Genomic DNA, 14,931 nt, shown 5'->3' on the forward strand with positions numbered 1-14,931 from the left:
CTTTAGAGCCATTCAAATAAAGGATCATCTCCTTTAGGAAAGATCTTTCCTTCCACAACCTCCTTAGCCTTCATATAAATAATCATCTTTAGTAAAGAAACACAATCTTCACTCTTAGCTTTCTCTGCAGCCAAGGTGGCTCTATTTGTTGAAATGTATCTTTCTCTATTTTGAGGCTCAATATTGCATTGTCGATCTGCTCTATGATGAAAAGCCCTTCTAACTTGAGTTTCTTGCTCCAATCTCTACCTATTTTCCAGAAGTATTTATCTTCTTGGAGCTGAGAGATGAGTGCCTAGACATCAGTAGTAGTAGGGTCACTAGTGACCTATATTCTTGAGATACTTGTTGATGGGGTAAGTAACTGCTTGATGAAGTTGTTGAGTTCATGGATTTCTAACTTAATTCTATCTTTTGATAGTTTAAGGCTCTCAAGTTGTCCTTCTATCACCTCATTTGTTGAATTCCATAAGCCAACCTTGGTGTCATGTCTAACCTCCCCAAGATCTATAGAATGTAGAGCTACATCATCTATAAACATATCCTTGATTCTTCCTTCCTTAGTGGGCTTTGCAATTTCCATGGTTAGATGCCCTATTTGAGGATCTTTTTTGAGAGTGGACAAGGTCTTCTACTTTTTGACTTTTCTCAGTGTTGATCCAAAGTGGATAGCTAGAGATAAAGTCTCTTTGTTAGGAGCTCCTTCATCTCTCCTCTTTCTTTTTTGGTCCAATGTGTCCTCCAACCATGAATCTATGTCGATCACCTTGGAGGCAGTCCCAAGAGCATCTATACTAAAAATCTTTCTCTTAGCTGGAGTGAGTGTCTTTATGGCCAAAGAATAAGGATTCTTTGGGGCCTGTGAAACAAGCTTTGAAGAATCTAGACCCTTATCTACCTTCGTTGTCTCATTAGATTTAGTTGATTGACTTTCACTACTTCCACCATCTCCCAAATCCACTACTTACACTTGGGGACTACTTAGCAGGAGAAGTGCAATGCTTATAGATGGGATTGGGCTGCTATGAGGTGAGAGGGCAAGAGTAACTACACCATCTCTTGATATCTCCACCTTCTTCTTCTCAACTTTTGATAGAGTTTTGATCACTGGAAGAGAGCCATCCTGACAAGTCTTAGCTAAGGGAATAATTTTGTTAGGAGGTTGATTTCATCATTTGATGGTTGTGTTGGTCCTTGGGTAATGGCCAAGGTTGCACATGATGTGCCATCTTAGGAGGAGGAAGTTGCTGCAACTATTGGGGAAGCTTGAGCGGTTGTGATTTTGCTCTAACTCCTTCTAGTTGTGGTCCATTCGACCCACTTCTTGGTCCTTTTGTAGGTTCAAGCCATCATTATATCTAGCTCTTCCTTAGAATATTCATAAGGCTTTGAACTTATTGGAGTTTCCTCTCAGCTTAGCTAGGTAAGTATTGCTATACATGTTCTGACCATCATCCTCCACTTCTTCCACATCAATATTGACTTTGTAAGTTTTCACCTGATTAACTATTAGTATGGTGAAGGCACGATCATGGCTCTCAAATTCATTTTTGCAATCGACCCAGTAGTCTTCAATGGTGGTGATGTGCTTGATAACACTTTGAATTTGCAGAACATCCCTTTCATACCCATTTGGATCGAACATGGGCCTCAAGACTTTGTACATCTCCAATTTATACTTCATTTCAAACACCTTCAACATGTTCTTAGCATCCAAATAGGTGTCATAGCTGAAGGCTCCCACCTTCATGGGAAACTCATACCCTTTCTTCTTCAAACTCCCACTCAACACATTCACTTGAGTAGCTTGTCGTATGATCTCGATCAACACAATTATATCACTGGGATATCTCAGCAACTTCAAGGGGAGACCATCAAAAGATACAAGATGAAAATAAGAAATGGATGAGAATCAGATGAAATAACTCTAAAATTGGCTAATGGTTGCCATGGCTTTAGGACTGAATCTCCTTTCTAGACATCCCTGTAGCTCCCTGCAAATTCTCATAGTGAATGCATCATTAACTTTCACATACTCTGCATAACTATTTTCCAACTGTAAGCATGGGTAAAACTCATAAGATTTCACATCATCAGGAAAATTTTCCACTCTTGGGAGGCCTAGCCATAGTTGTAATGAGGCCAACATATAGATGAGGAAAGAGGACATATAGAATGTATTGTAAAACTTTGCGGCACGGAGAGCATTGGACAAAATTTTGCTTACCTCATGAGCCCAATAAATATATTGGGTGTTAGAGTAGATGATTTTCACTAAGAACAAATATTGTTCAACGAAATTCAAAGCTTTTACCTCACCTTTCAGTTTATGTAGAAGGACCAAGATATCAATGATCTTTGGTTTGAGATTAGTCCCAAACAAGGTCTTAGGAATCTTACTCTTGGTGCTCCGTAGTTTTTGGAACCATGTATGTATGATTTCTTTCCTCCAGATCATCTTCTTTGTGGAGAACTCAGAAATGGCTCCTTCGAAGGTCAAATCTGAGAATTCCTCTTGTTCCAGTACTCATAAGCAATTCACCACAGTTTTTTGGTCAATGAAAATCAACACTATGTTATCTAGTAGTACAATCTGCCTTGTCTCTGGGTTATAATGGTGTATACATTCATAGATCAACTCTGGGGCCTGAACGACAACCAAAAAACTAGTTGTCTTGACCAACCCACATCCTTAGAGCTTCTTAGTGATGGGATGAATCTACTTAAACTTCACTCTCTTTTGAAAATCTTGAATGTCATAAAAATTAAGAGAGATATCTGTGAAATTCTACAATTGGGATTTGATTCTGTTCAACCATCAAGACTCGCAAATCTAGTTGACATTGTGTTGATAACAAGATTTGAATTAAGAGAGTGAAAGGAACAACTAATGCAATAGACACTGACTTTTTGAAAAGTTATGCACATTAATAGAATATCAGTTTAAAGAAAGAGTGGTAGTTTGTTCAACTATTCATGTTTCCATATATATAGGAGCCTTGATTCATCCGTTGGTCTTCAGAATTTGCACCACACGAATGAATTGAAGAAGAGATCTATTGAAACAATAAATGCAGAGGTTTAACAAATATATAGGGGTCTTTTCACTATTCTGTTGGCTCAATGACAACTTTCTATCTCCTTATAACTTACTTTCCCATTTTCCTTTAAGTTTTGAGAAGTTACTAATAGAGTACTCCATGGGAAAATATTTACTGGGTTTAATTATTCTCATTAACTCTTTCATGTAATGGTTAGATTCTTTCCACTTTCCCGTAATGGTTAGATTCTTTCCATTATCATCTTGAGATTTTTTATGTGCAAATTGCGGGTCCAATCTAATTAAATTCAGGAAATTGTCTTCATGGGTTGAAAACCCATCGAGGAGAAGACAATTTGTGTTTTTCCACCAACGCATCCTTTTTAATTGACTTTTAGACCATTGTCTTTTTTTGGGTTTAGAAATTTCTAAGTAAGGTGAGAAAATTTTATATGGGCCCACCTATCATTTCTTTTCACTCTAAACTACCTTTTCAAAAAACCAACTTCATAGGTTGAAAACCCACCGAAGAGAAGTTCATTCTAAGCTTTTTGTTGGAGATGATTATGAGAGACATGAGGAATCTTAACATTTTCTGAAGTCATAATCACAAAGTGAGCATCGATTCTCCATAGGATATCTTGCTATTTTTGTGTCTTTGATCCATGTGTGTCATTTGGTGCCTTTTGTGGAAAACCAACTTCATGGGTTAGAAACCTGCCAAGGAGAAGTTGATTTCTGAATTTCTACTAGCATTTGTTTCTATTGAAAAAGTAATAGACTGAAAGCAAATGTAAATTGTAATTTATCACTGCATGAGTAACATGAATCTCCATCGAACCAGACCCTAACCTACCTATAAGCTCACTTTGACAAAATGAAGAACCACCTGACTATGAAATGAGGAGAAGGAGAAAAGGAGAAATCCAATGGAGACTCACTCAACTAAAGAGGGATTAGACCTAGACTTAACCACAACTAAGAACTTACTCCTCTCACTATAACATGGGCATTCACTTTTGCTAATCGGTTAGAGGATGAAAAGTGGGGCAACACCTATTATCTTATAAGGGAAGGATGAAATCTCCATCTTCAGGTGCCTTAAGGAGTTTTTCACCTCCATATACGTTCTTTATTTCTATTTCTTTTTTATTGGGTCTAGTGGTACTCCAAAGGAGTTTTCACAAAGAGACTCATTTTTTTCTTGTTTTTTAATTTTTTTTTTCTTTTATTATCATTTTTGTGAATAAATATTTACTCCTCCCCAAAGTATCCCTTTAGATATAAATTGTAGACATATGCTAATGGTGGCTTGACTTTCTTATGTAGTATCTTAGCTCCCATGTATCTTAGGAGCACAACCTCGCTTGGAAATTCATAAATATGTAGCACACATGGTTAGTCCCAATCAATGAGTTCAGGATGTGTAAGTGGGAGGTCAATAAGGTTAATAGAAAGTCCATGAAGTATAGATTCTCCTAGGAAGATTTCATCAAAGGTATCGACGTATTCTCTCTTTTCTACCTCTTTTGAGATGTCTTCAATTTCCACAAGTTCATTTTGGATACTAAGGAAAGCATTATTTTCCTTATTAATGCCCCTAGTTGTGGGTAGTCTGAAATCAAGGCATTTATTCTTTGCATTTAAATATGCTTCTACATGTTGTGTGATTTTTGTTTCTTTTTGGCCTAAGCCACCTTCTTGATAGTCCCATTATTCTGTCGCAATTTTATGTGAATGGGGATATTTGTCTTTTAGATAGTTTAGAAGGTCTTTTTCCTGTGGAGGTGTTTCCTTGTCTAATTATGTGCTTATGTCTAGCACTATTTATTTCCCATTAATATGATATTGGAGACAAATGTGCATGGGACAATATGTTTTAACTGAGGGACGGTGTCCTTTTTGCCTTGATGTGATGGGCGTACTTGTGTATATGGATCAAGGGGAAAGACACCAACTATAAATGCATCTGTGAGGCTATATTCACCATATCTCTGGTGGTTGATCTTAATTGTAAATAAGATAGAGGTGAGGATGGTGTGTGGATCATGGAGAGTTTTGAAAGAGCTAGCGACATAAGTGTCAATTTCAATTTTGGGAAAATGATTGGCATAGGATGCTTCTACTACATTGTAGAATGCAAAAGGTTCATGATTAGCATGGATGGTTACCTCAGTGTCTTGGTGTGGAAATTTTGTGCATTGATGTTATGAAGATGAAATAAATTTCATTAGACGAATCCAAGGTCGATCGAGGAGGATGTTATATGGTAGGTTTAGATCAACCATGTGGTATAATGTTTCTTGAATAAAGGGACCAACTTTGATAGGTAATAAGATAGTTCCTTCTAATGTTATTTCAAGGTTATCATATGCCCTGATTGTGATTACCTCATCCATGCTGCCAACCTTGGTTTACCCTACCTGTTTGATGAATTTCAGGTTGCATAAGTTTAGGGACAAACCATTATTTATCATGCCTCTTTTGATGACAAAATTGGAAACCATGATGGCTATATGCAATGAGAGGATATGATTAGGCTCAACCATGGGAATGATAGATGGTTCAAAAGATAGTTCACATGGTGCAGATTGACGTCCCACAAGGTTTCAAAAAGTGGCATCTATGTCTATGGGGATATAAGCTTCATGGAAGGTTTTATTTAGAAATTCTTGCTAGACTAGGCTTTTGCAAAGAATATCAAGGATGGATATTTGGGTTGGTGTGTTTCCAAGGTGTTCCAAGATATTGTATTGGGCTCTTGAGGTCAAAGCCATAGATGGGCCTTGGGCTCTCGAGGTTTGATCACATCGAGTTGTAATAACACATGGCACTCAATGCCTTTGACATGTATGACATTGGATGGAGATTCTTCTTTGGATATATAGTCAATTAGATTGTCATCGTTGATGCAACATGTAGTTTAATCCTTACTATCTTGAAAGTCACCATATTTGTGTTTGCCATTGTCATTATTGTTGTTGTTTTTGTTGATAGGTGCTTTTCCCATTTTGTTGATGTGGGGTGGGAAATAATTTTGGTAGATCTATGATTTTTCATTTGGGGAGGTATGTGTGTTCCCTCCAATTGTGATTTCTTTGCAATCAATGAGCTCTTGTAGGTAGTATTTGAGTTTCATGCACTTCAAAGTGGCATGCCCTTTTAATTGATGATAATCACAGGAATTGTTTTCTTTGTACCAAGGTGAATTAGGTGTATTATCATCCATTTTTTGTGTATGTGGGAAGACCACTAGATTTTTCTTTACAATTTTGTCAAATACAACATCCACAAGTTCACCAAGAGGAGTAAAACCTCATTTAGGATCATTCTGAATGTGTGGTGTTTGTCTTGGTGTAGAAAATATAGAATTTGTTTGATTTGTGTGGGTCTTTATTGTTGGTATGCCCATGTATTTTGATGGTACCATTGTTGTTGATACAATTTTTGTTAATATGGTTGTTGTTGTTGATAGGGTTGTTGCTATTGGTGTGATTGTTGTTGCTGATAGGTTTGTTGTTGTTGATAGGATGGTTGTTGTTTCTTGTAGGATTGTTGATAGGTAGTGTTTGGTTGATTTTGAGGGACGCCTACCACATGAATGCACTTTGTATTAGTACCACTGTCATATATCACATTCTTATTTTTGTTTGAATATTTAGGCTTGTCATTGGTATGACTATGTTCTTGGGTGTTCTCTTTCTAGAGTTTTATGAACCCTTCCTTGATGAGTTTCTACTCTAATTCCATACCTTTTTCTCTAACATGCTTATATGTTTGTAGATAGTCACATGCATGTGATGTGCAATTTTACGATATGTGTTGTTGATGGATATTTTAACAGCTTATTTTTTAGACATGTTACACCTATGTAAGAAGTCAATACGGCTTTTGTCTCCCTTCTATTTGATGTGGACTAGGTCCACCATTGATAGTTGTGTACAATACAAAAAATGTCTTAAAAAATTAGCAAGGGTATTCATAGTCCCATAAGGTATACAATAGAACCATTCTAGAGCAAGACTCTAAAGACTTTTAGGGAATAGACACATGATGAACACATCATTGTATGCTACTTTCTGATAATGTAAGTATAATTGTTTAATGTGTGTTATAGGATCTTCCTTTCCCCTAAATCTTTCAAACTTGGGTATCTAAACTTTTTTGGGAAGGATATGGCTGTGATAGATCTTTCAAAAGGATAGGGTCATACAATCTTGAATTTGAAATTCTTAGGTTCATTGCCTACTTTGAGTACCTTAAAGGCTTTCCTTATTTCTTCCCACTCTAGATTTTTAGGTGGTATGAGAGGTGCTTCTGTTCCAAGTTTTCCCAGTGCATGATATGGATTTAATGGAGTGGGTGAATATGGTAGGTTTTATTGTGTAAATTGTGATGGTTGAGACGAGGATTGCTTATTGCTTGGAAAATATTTGGTATTTTTTGTGGATGCATTGGGATGTGCTACTACTGTGAGGGTGGATTCTGCACATACTATGGTATCAAGGAAATGGATAAGTACTACATAAATGGGTGGGTTTTCATGGGAACATATGGAATGTACTACTATTATGGGGATTGTTGAGGTGGAGGAGGTTGTACATTATTTTGAGTGGCTATAGTTTTCCTATTTTATGATGGTGGTATGTTGGTACAAGGAGATACATGGGTGGTGGGTGGTGCGAAGTATTTGATAGTAGGGTTTATCCTTATCTATTTCTAGTGTAGTGGGCTCATAACATGACTACTTCCAAGTGGTGGCATCATAAATACTTTGGTGATAGGTGGAGATGCAATTGCAAGTGGTGGTGGTTAATGGAATTTTATTTGTGGTGGAGTTATCGCAACCTGTATTTGTGATTGGCATAATCCCCATGATGTTTATGGAAATTATGTAGACACAAATGGATTGGTGGGCTGGTTTGAGTAACAGGACCCATAGATGACATCTCTATGGTGTATTGGGGTGTGGATTGTGTGCTTTGATTAGATGTGATGGTGGTATTATTAGTAGCAAAAATAGTGGATGCAAATGAGGTTTGTTGTAAGACAGTAATTTGGCTAGGTATCAAGGAAGTGGAAGGTTGTACAATATTTAGTGGGATAGATATAGGTTGTGCAACAACAATAGTGGTAATAGGAATATTGGTGGATGTTTCTTGAGGTGTGATGATTTATTGTGGCATGGTGAACTTGCAAAAACCAAAAATGAGAGAGAGGATGGGATGGAGATAAGGATTGGGGGATATGATAGACAATTTTTTAGTATAATACATAACTTGATATATATATATATATATATATATATATATATATATATATATATATATATATATATATATATATATCACTCTCTTATCCTCTCTCTCTCTCTCTCTCTCTCTCTCACCCTATCCCCTCTCCCTCTTCCTATCCCATACTCTCTCTCTCTCTCTCTCTCTCTCTCTCTCTCTCTGTGAAGTTCCCATTTTAAGGATCAGAGGTCAGGGAGAGAGAGAGGGGGGGTTATGGATTAGGGGTCAGAGAGAGAAGGGGATAGGAAGAGAGAGAGAGAGGGGATAAGAGAAGAGAGAGTGAGTGAGAGATATGGGGATAGGATTGAGAGAGTGAGAGGGGATTGAACATGGAGAGAGAGAGAGAGAGAGAGAGAGAGAGAGAGAGAGAGAGAGAGAGGGGGGGGATATGATAGAGAGAGGGAGTGATGGAAAGAGAGAGGGAGGGAGAGAGAATGGTATAGTATGAAGATGGAGAGAGAGAGAGAGAGGTTAGGAGTTGGTCTGAGAATGAGAGAGGTTAAGAGTTAGTAAGAGAGAGATTAGGAGTTAGTGACTGAATCAGTGAGTTAGTTTGTGTGTGAGAAAGAGATAGAGGGAGTGAGAGAGATGATAGAAAGATAAAAACTATGATAATATTCTTACCTACCTATTTGCTCCATGTTTGGAAAATAATGACTACTTATTTTAGACCATGATTGATTATAATAGATGGAAAATAAAATCTTGATTTCTTACTATTATTTTAGTTTCATTATGTTGTAGATCTCTTCAATAGATTTCCAACGCATTTTGAAGAAAGTCAATCAGAGTTCGGATGTGAAAGTTATGGCTTATGGAGTGGAGCCTATTTTTATTTCTTCAAAACCTAATCAGGTTTTGAATATATTTTTCATCCTAGAAATCCGATTGGGTTTTGTTTTTTATGTATTTTTGCTAGGCTTGGTAACCAAGCCTAGCTACTTTTTAAAAAGTTATATAACCCAATCAAGTTATTCATGTTTTTAGTTTTTTTGTGGTATCCACTAAATTGTACACCATCTTGGTGTACCCAACCAGAACCTATAATTGAACAATCATTATTTTTTCAATGATGTCAAACTTGCTACCTACTGGTGAGACAATTTCTTTTTGGTCTAAATGATATCATGTGGTTGATTGCTGAAGAGGATTTGAAAAGAGGAGATAACAAGAGAACCTAGAGAAAGGTTGAGTTATTTGGTGTATAAAAGGAGCACTAATACCAAGTAAGACATTGATACTATAGTGTATTGTTTATCTACTTAAAGTCTAAAATGAAATATTACTCAAGAAAAGACTAGAAGAAGCTCAAGTAAGAAAAGTGTCTATCAAGCCTTGCTGAGCAATCAGTGCAAGCTGAGCAGAAATCAGTAGAAGTCAAGTGAAAATCAAGATGTGCCAATAAAAGAAGACAAACAATGTATGCCAAGTAAAGTTTAGTTGGTGTGAAGCATCAATAAACTTTAGTGTTTGCCAAGTGACATAATAGTATAAATGTCAAGTGAACAAGCAATGTTAAATCAAAGATTTGACGAATCTAAGCTGATTAATTTGATTTCTTGAATTATGTGAAGCATGTGGAAGATAACTATGATGAACTAGTGGCACAAAATTCAAGATAAACCATTTTGAGGTGAATTCAAGGAATATTAAAGAGGAAGTTTCTAGAGGGATTCAAATGGAAAAGTGGGTAGATTCATTGAATTCTACCTAACCCTAAAATGGATGATTGTGGTTAAGCAAAAAAAATTCTAAATTATCTATTTATAGAGATAGTTGACTAGAAGCAAAGGTTGTCATGTGCGAGAACCTAAGGAAGACAAGGAGTCTAGGGTATTGCTTCATCTAGTGGTCGAATAGAGGAGACTGTAGTTGGCATACAAAGCAAGAAGCTTAAGGGGATGGATGCTTGAAGGGTGAACAAGATATCAGAGCTAAAGAATATGAATGCCAAGAAGAATGGAGGATTGAAACAAAGATATGCAATTTGCAAGTGAGTTGTAAGTTTTTATCAAATCAAGTCCTATTGTTGCTTTCTAACAACTATAACGGTGTGGATAAAATCCTTTGGATTAAGGTTGACCTAACATTATTTTGCAAATTCTTTAATCGAGTGACATTCTAATGGAATTTTCTAAAGTCCTCTAACAAGGCTCAATCCTAATAGGGTGATTGAAATCCTTTAACCAAGTCACATTTAATAGTGTGTATTGTAACCTTTAACAGGGTTGGCCATTCACAGGGCATCACTTTAGAAGAGTGATAATTGGTAGCATGTTATTGGTGTTTTTTCCCAAATTGGGTTTCCACGTAAAATCCTTGTGTTAAATTGTGTTAATGTTCTTTTGGTATTTCATGTTTACATTTTTGCAAAGTTATTTTGACCTAGAATAGTAACCTGCTAAGTTAAGGTATTGTATGATCTAATGGATGCATGCATGTTAAGGTTTTATGGATGTGGATTTGATTAGCACTGAAAAGTTTTATTTGTACACCTGGACCCTGGATAACTGATTCAAACCCCTCTCAGTTATTCTAAAGAATTCCAACATTATGTGAAAGTTACTCCTAATGATTTCCCAATGTTAGGATTTATAGTCCTATTTCTTAACATATAAATTCTTTGGGCTTATTCTATTGCTATAATTATGTAAGATCTCCTCTCTTCAACAATTGATTGCCTAACCCTTAGGTCTTCTTCTTCATCAGAAAAAACCCATTGAGAACATTGTTGCCTTATTCTCATCTTATCTACATCAAGAATGTGATCATCTTCTAAGGAATCATCCTCTCTGCAAAGTGATTTTGATGATAAATTGTTAACAGTGGGCTACTCCTCTTACTGACCTTCCTCTTCTAGTATGCTATGTGCAATCAAACATTGATCAGGAGCATGTGGCAGTTTGCAAATCTCACACCATGGACCATTTTCCACATAGTTATTATTTTTCTTTATGGGATCAGGTATTTCATTATTTCTTATGGGTTTTTCATCCTTCCAATTAGTGTTGTATGACATGACTCATAGTCTAAACTTGTATGGTCTATCATTTATGTTAGATCTAAAAAAATCATTTTTATTTTGTTTAATCTTCATATGTTTGATCATATTTAGTACTTTATCGATATTATCCTCATCAATATTTTATCTTACCAACAACCTTCTTATCATTCTTAATGGTCATGGTTATTTTCAAAACCACTTGCAAAGTGTTGGGACTATGAGACCTTATCTCATAATGAATTTTACTATCAAAGGTACTTAAATAAAAGTTCATTAGAAAGGAATCAACAAGTCAGATATCTCTTAGTATCCTATTTAAGACTTTGTTAAATCTCTTATTAAACTCAACAACCGATTCATTGGAATTTGTTTTGATGCTAGTTAATTCATGACAAGAAAAATATGTATCACTATGGTTCCCAAATTATTCAATGAACAACTCAAAAAATTCATGCCAACATGAAATAGAACCATCAGAGAGTCCTCTATACCATTAAGAAGCATCATCAACAAGGGATTGCACAAATAATCTCATGAGCATATCCACATGGTTTTCTTCTAATTCTTCAATAGTATTTTTCAATTTAATGACATGTGCTTATGTAGAACGAGTTTCTTCTCCAGAGAATTTAGGGATTGTATTTCTTAATTTGCTATAGGATTATGGTATTCCACAATCCCTATGAAGAAAAGTTGTCTCTATCTTTCAATCACCATAGGGGCTCTGACTCCTTATCCTATATTTAAATGATGTGAATTTTTCTCTCTTTGACTATTTCCTATGTTTTGCTGAATATTCTAAAAACTATTCCTTGAGTGATTCTCATTTCTATTCACCCATTATAATTTTTATTATTGTGATGTTCATTTCCCTTGTTTTGATCTTGTCTCCAATTCCCATTTTTTTCTAATTTTTTATTTCTTTCATACAAAGGATTTAAATGTGAATGATTGAAACTGAACTCTTTATTTTATGAGGAGGGTTATAATTAGATGACTTATTGGTTTCCTGGTTCTTGTTGTCATCAACCTTTTTAGGAGTAATTATTTCATCTCATTTTATGTCAATCCTTTCTAACATTTTGCTAGGAACTCGTGTCAAGGCCTTGGCTTCTTTTGTAGGTGAGATGTTGCATAGTATTTGAAAAAAGGCATCTAATTTATGAGCATCTTCCTCATTTTCCTCATCACCTTCTTCTCTTGCTTCATCTTCAACATGGTGATTCTTTAGTTGGTTTTTAGCATCACAAGTTCTCATTTTGTAGAACATATTACTTTCTCTTTCTTTAGTCTTGTTACCCATTTTCTCACTGTCCTCAATGTAAGGACCCTTTTCTCTACCAGAAAATATTTTATATCCTATAAATGACTATCAAAAGACTTGTTCTTCTTATTTATGGTCATATTCTTAGGAGTCCACTCCAAATATTCTTCTCCTATATGAACATATCTTCTCCCCCACATAAACTTTAAAGAGTTGTACCTATAATTTTCTTTTCTCTCAATATGAAGAACTTGATCATTCATAAAATCTTACCTAGAGTCATCACCTTTGTCAAAGGAAAATGATATCTTACTAGGTCTTATGGGCTCTTCCCTCCAACAAAGTATGCTTTGAACAAAACCTCTTTACTACTTCTAGTTTGTGAAACTCAATGTTTTGGGTAACTTCACAATATATTTTGTGAGCAACTCTCCCTAGAAGAGTCACAAATATTTTGGTTCCTCAAATTGGTGGTTGGAAATCTATGAGACTTGCCTACTCAATGTTGGGTAATATAACACAATTTGTCCAATGACTAAGATTGATACTTAATGTTCAAATCCCTAGGTGGGTATACAACGTTTATCAACTTCTTTTATGGTATATTTATTGGATGATACTCTTGAAAATAGCTAGTAACTTTTCAAACAAAAAGCAAAACTTTTAAAAATTGAATATAAAATGCTTTATTGATATATTTTAAGATTTTGAAGGAACAATGCACTTGAGTATGATAACGAACTTCATCAACTTTAATTAGTTGCAAACCTCAATGAATTAATCAAGACCAGTTCCCTTTTCCAATTGGGAAAAATAGAGTCAGATTAGTACCACTTCCAGGTCATCAAGCACTTTAGAGGTAGTGCACACTTACCGATTAATAGCCAAAGAACTTTAACACAAAACCCTAGTCCAATTATTTTTAACTTCAACACATGAAGACCAAAAAAAAAAAGCACAATGTTTGTGATTTTTGATGATCAAGAGTTTGCATGAAATTTCAATCTATCAATGGAAATATGAATCCGAGAGGACAATCTGTTGAATACTAATGAAGATTACTTTTCACAATTTCTAGAAAATAAAATAGATTTTTTGTATTAATTTAAAAAAAGGTGTGTACAATTGAGTGGTGACTCGTTGCAATATCTACTTAAAATCTAAATAGATCATTCGCTTCTATGTTATACCATGTTCTTCGATTTGTATATGAATTTTTGCTAAAATATATCTATCCTATGGTCCTGGCACCTCTTCTTATATAGAAAAAAGAGGTGCAATAGTAGCTTTAAACTCTTTGAAATTATAACTACCTATAACTTATTGCGACTAGACATAGAATATTTACAATAAACAAAAAAAAAAATCATCTTAATAATCAAGGTTGAAGTCCTTGGAACATGTCCAACATGTCATTCAAATAATCTCATTCACCTAGTTGGTTTCCTCTCTCTGTCAACATCTTTTCAATCTCAGTCATGTCTTCTTCTAACTTGAGCTCATGACAGTCACTCACATAAATGACATAGTTTTTCCTTAGGTCCCATGCAACTATATACGTGTTGCTGATGATGTCAATCTGCTCTTCTTCTTCTAGAGAAAGGTCTAACTATGTCACTAGCTTTGGCTCCTACCCTTTTGGATGCTCCTACATTGGTAAACCCATCTATGCACCTACAACTATAATTAAATTCTACAACTAGAGAATTTGTACAACACTTACACTTCAAAATTATGTTGTGTCACCACCTTATGTGAATGGCTTAGTAAAATAGTGGCATGTAATGAGCTAAAAAATTGTTTTGAGGACATTCCACACATGCTTAGCTTACATTTGTACACCATTAATGTCTTTTCTAGTTAAAACTTGCAAAATCTTCTCTATACTTTCCAAGATGTCTCAACAATGGTCATATCACCTTTTCACATTCTTATCTAGCTACCCCTTCCAAAACTGTAATGAGCATTTATGTCATTTATGAATTTTCACCATTTAAAGGTACATCCAAAACAACACCCATGATTTGGTATTGTATTTCCATTTCATAGGGTACCTTGCTCATTCTCCCCGAAATCTCACAAATTGCCACTCATAGCCACCCATTAGTAGCATATACAAAGTTTCAAATTTTTTTCATTTGGTAGGTTATGCTCCTACTCTCTTCTAAAATTGTAACTTCACACCACTTATGTAAGATACCTCCTGAAATGGAAAAGATTGCTATTTTTTATCACTTCTAGACTATCTTCTGTTATCTAGAAAAAAATTGTCATTTCATGACACCCTTTATGAATTGTTTGCAAAGTAGCGAGATTTTGTTGTTTCATT

The sequence above is a fragment of the Cupressus sempervirens genome, chromosome 1 (assembly GCF_028749045.1).
Source record: "Cupressus sempervirens isolate cs-2001-9-10 chromosome 1, ASM2874904v1, whole genome shotgun sequence".
Classification (NCBI taxonomy): Eukaryota; Viridiplantae; Streptophyta; class Pinopsida; order Cupressales; family Cupressaceae; genus Cupressus; species Cupressus sempervirens.